Source organism: Enhydra lutris, unplaced genomic scaffold (genome assembly GCF_002288905.1).
Source record: "Enhydra lutris kenyoni isolate GAN:26980312 unplaced genomic scaffold, ASM228890v2 scaffoldscaffold7, whole genome shotgun sequence".
Taxonomy (NCBI): domain Eukaryota; kingdom Metazoa; phylum Chordata; class Mammalia; order Carnivora; family Mustelidae; genus Enhydra; species Enhydra lutris.
In genome coordinates this window covers 36,663,884-36,668,678 of record NW_019154091.1, presented here as the reverse complement: position 1 = coordinate 36,668,678, position 4,795 = coordinate 36,663,884, and positions in this window count along the sequence as shown.

Sequence of the window (4,795 nt, the reverse complement as noted above, 5' to 3'; positions counted from 1 at the left end):
AACTTGTAAGGACATAACTTGTATGATTCAGTTTCACAGCTAGAGAGGAATTTTGCCTCAAGGTGAATCATACTTGAAGGTTCACCAGACATAATTAAATAAGACTTTGGACTTGGAATTAATGCTGGTTAGGTAAGACTTAGGCTACTGGGTGGGGTGGGTTGAATATATTTAACATGCAAGAAGGTTATGCTATTTGAAGGGCCAGAGGATGGCACATTATGAACTAAATTTTGTCTCTCTAGATTCATCTACTGAAGCTCTAACCCCCATTGTACTATATTTGGAGTTAGGATCTTTAAGGAGATAATTAAGGGTAAATGAGGACATAAGGGTTGAGGCTTAATCTGATACGACTGGTGTCCTCATAAGAAGGGATGAGACGCCAATGTGCTATCAGTCCATGCATGCCAACAAAAAATAATATGAGGAAACAGTGAAAAGATAGCCATCAGCAAGCAAGGAAGAGTGGTTTCATCAGATTATCAATTCTCTGATGCTTTGATCTTGGACCTCCAGACTCTAAAACTGTGAGAAAATTGATTTATATTATTTAAGTCACCCAGCCAGTGGTACTTTGAAACGGTACCCTGAGACAACTAATGGAAGTCCCTTTGGGATTGGATTGAGGGAATCATTTTGATTTATGCTAGCCATGTGATCTTCTTTCTGAAGACTTGCCTTTTCCTTTAATAATTGGGTAAAAAAACAGGATCAGGCAGAAGTAGGATGAGGTAATAATTTATAACTTTGGGGGAGTGGTTTCCCTTAGTCTACTGATCATCCATTTTTGGTTTATTTCTATTGTAGGTGTTGAGCAGAACCCGGTGGTATGTTTGCAAGATTTGACTATTAAATTTTCAGGACTTTGTGGGCCAATCATTGAACACAGTTATTGTTTAAAATTACATTATCTAAACCTAAAATTAAATAAATTATATTAAAAACAAAGGTAATAAATACTTGGCATAACTCAGTTTCTGTTATTTTTACTGTAATTTACCATTATCTGCACATGAAATTTTTTACATCTACTATATCCATATGATAGAAATACTATATAATCATCCACTATTGCTCATCTCTTTTCAACTCTGGCATTTAGTGATGTCACATTGGTAACTTGAAATCAGCTATGGTGAAAGTGATTACATCACAGGAATCAGCAATTATATAAATTAGGGTTTTGGCAGTTGTTCTCTTTTTCTCTGTTGCACCAGGTTAAAGACTAGCACGAAAGTAAAAATAACCTTTTCAGCTATCTATCTGTCTTACCTCAGAGACATTAACATTTCTGTAACCTTCTCTTGGTCAGGAATCTAGATGCTACTCCAAATTCAACCCTCATTACAGGATTTGTTAACCTGTTTCAGAGTTGACTGGTGCCACGGTTTAACCTCTGCTACTCCAAGGTCCTTTCAGTCTCAATGCTATCTGTAAATCCAATTCTGTGAAGGCATCTCCTTTTGTAAACCTTGGTCTAGAGAGGAAATCTGCAGTAAGCTTCTCAGTGATGCTTATGTTCTCCTGTCACTGCATACTTTATTTCTTTCTTCAAAGGGTGACCATCATACCATCCCACTACCATATCATGCTCCTGTCCATAAGAGTATACCCACTACAGAATGCCAAGTGCTGTGAGTACTTTTGTATTTTTATCTTCTCTTTATCTTCCACAGCAATTCTGGTATTTTACTCTGCTTAGCATAGGCTATTACATTCTTCAATCTTCTTGGAGTTATTTTAACAGTTTATCAGCACCGCTCACAACATTTTCCCAAGTTATTAATTCTTATGCCTTAAGAGAATACTCCAATGTTGATAAAATCTCTCTTATCCAGCTCTGTGTTTCTCTCTTGATCTAACACCCCTGGAATCTGATCACACTGTACACTCTGTAGGTTGCCATTACATGTTGGTCAGATCAGAATTGCTCCTGAGTATTAAGATTAATAGCTAATCTTAGTTACTGGCTTTATGATCAGGAGGGGAAGGAAGGGATAATCATAAGGAGGGTGTGTAGTTTCTTTGATGGCAGAGCATTCAGCATCATCTTTAAGCAAGGATAAATGTTAGACTTTAACAATGGAGAATATGCCACTTTCAAAAGTCTAGAGAGCTCAACATTTAGAGGGTTCTAGATTTCTGAGGGTTTTGAGAAAGCTTTTAGGAAAAGACACTCTACAAATGGTGGAAAATATTTGTAATACATATATCTGACAAAAGAATTGTTTCCATATTGTTTATATATTAGTTTACAACTCATTATATATATTTTTATAGGATGATTTGCCTTCTTTTCAATGAGTTATAAGACATAAACATAACCACATATAACAAATATAAGATATATATCTTACAACCCATTAAAAAGAAGACAAATCATCCTATAAAAATTGGCAAAATATCTGAATAGAGAGTTCACCAAGAAGGATATATTGAGGTGCCTGGGTGGCTCAGTCTGTTAAGCGTATGCTTTCACCTCACGTCATGATCCCAGGATCCTGAGATCTAACCCCACATTGGGCTCTCTGCTCAGCGGGGAGCCTGCTTCTCCCTCTGCCTGCTGTTCCCACTGCTGGTTGCTCTCTCCCTAACAAATAAATAGAATCTTTAGAGAAAAAGATATATTAATTGCCATCAGCATATGAGAAAAGGCTCAACAGATTCTCAGAGATTAAAACTACATTTAGATATCTCCACATACCTACTAGAACGGTAAAAATTAAAAAGACTGACCCTATCAGATGCTGTTGTTGATATGAAGGAAATGCAACTGTTCTACTTGGAAGAAAAACCTCTTTGGAAGATATATTATGTTTATAAAATTAAACATCTATTTTTTTAAAAAACAGCTTTATTGAGGTATAATTGATATACAAAAAAACTGCACATACTTAATGTGTACATTAAGTATGTGTTTTGACATATGCAAACACCTGTGGTACCAAAACCACAATTGAGATAACAGACATATCCATCAACTCCCAGATCACGTTGAGTGTTCTTATCACAAAAAATACAAACATATTTTCTATTTGACCTAGCAATTCCCCTACTATGTATTTCCTCAAAAGATTAGAAAATAAATGTCCACAGAAAGACTAACAGAAATATTGATGCTGATTTATGATAGTCAAAAAGTGGAAACAACCAAATGCAGTAATGGATAAGCAAATTATTATATAGTCACACAATGAGATTCTACTCAACAACAAAAAGGAATGAACTACTGGTCTATGTCACAATCTGGATGAAACTCCAAAACATTTTACTGTGCAAAAGATACCAGACCAACAAGGGTGCATGACTCCATTTAAATAAAATTCTAAACCCAGCAAAACTCATCTCTGTTGATATTAGATAAGTGGCTGCCTGGTTCCTGGGATGAACTGCAAAAGTTCATCAGAAAACACTTTGAGTTGATAGAAATGTTTTATATTTTGCATGAAATTGCATATCTTGGGGCGCCTGGGTGGCTCAGTGGGTTAAGCTGCTGCCTTCGGCTCAGGTCATGATCTCGGAGTCCTGGGATCGAGCCCCGCATCGGGCTCTCTGCTCTCTCGGGGAGCCTGCTTCCTCCTCTCTCTCTGCCTGCCTCTCTGCCTGCTTGTGATCTCTCTGTCAAATAAATAAATAAAATCTTTAAAAAAAAAAAAAAAAAAGAAATTTCATATCTTAATTGCTTCTCCTTAGAAACAAAACTAAATTTCATTCAACTATGATAGTGGAATCCCTAGAATATTTTGCTGATGACATAGAAGGAATGGTTCATTTCTGCCCAAACGTTTAGTCTTCTTTCTGTTCCAAAATGGAACAATTTTGTTATCGGTATTTTATCTCATGTAATTTTGTTTTGCGTGATGATAGAAGTGACCAGAGCTGTATATTCAAGGCCGTCTGGAAGAGTTTAATCCTGTATTAAATGGGATTATTCTCTTTACATTTTTTTTCTTTTCATTTCTTTGCCTTCTACTTTCCTCTCCATTCTCATTTCCTTTTCCTTTTATAGAGTCCCTGTCAGAACAGATATGGTGTTAATCCTGAAGGAACTTGTAGGACATCAGCTGCATCTCTGTAGAATTTGAATATATTTACTGAAAGAGAATATGAAATCATTTGAAAATTCTGATGAGGAGAGATTTGAAAAGGAAATTTTTTTCTGATAATCTAACACTAGCTTCATAGTGTTATCATCTTGAACAATGATAATATCTTGAGTACCTTTTAACTTTAGTTTCCTTTTTCTCTTTGTTTTCTTTTTGTGTAGGACTGTGTGGGTGTGCATGCCCCCGTGATAGCTTTCCTTTTTCTCTTTGTGTAGGAGTGTGAGGGTGTGCACGTCGCTGTGATAGCATCTGAGAAAGAGAGAAAATTGTTTATATTCTTGTTTCAGTAGCCAGCTTGAAACATAGCTTTCTCATTATTGATATCATCACCTTTAAGATTGTCTTTCTAAACATGATTGTTATGTCTGAGTACATGTCTAAACACACATCTTAAATCATGACTTTTAATTAATTAATGTTCTTATCTCCTATGGTCCTGGAAGGACAATAGTTATATACTACTCTTGAAACAATCGATAAAACAGCCTCTTCAATATTTTTTTGTTGTTGTTCGACGGGGATCCCCTATAGAGAAAATAAGAATCTACAAGCTTGTTATTTCTTATATTTTAGGGAACTTCCTCTTTCTTCTGCACATTTTTTTTTGTTTTGTTTTAGGGGAGGAAATTGTGTTTAGGCAATAGTTTCACTCAATCAGATGCAGTTACTTTCATTTTGAGAAAGAC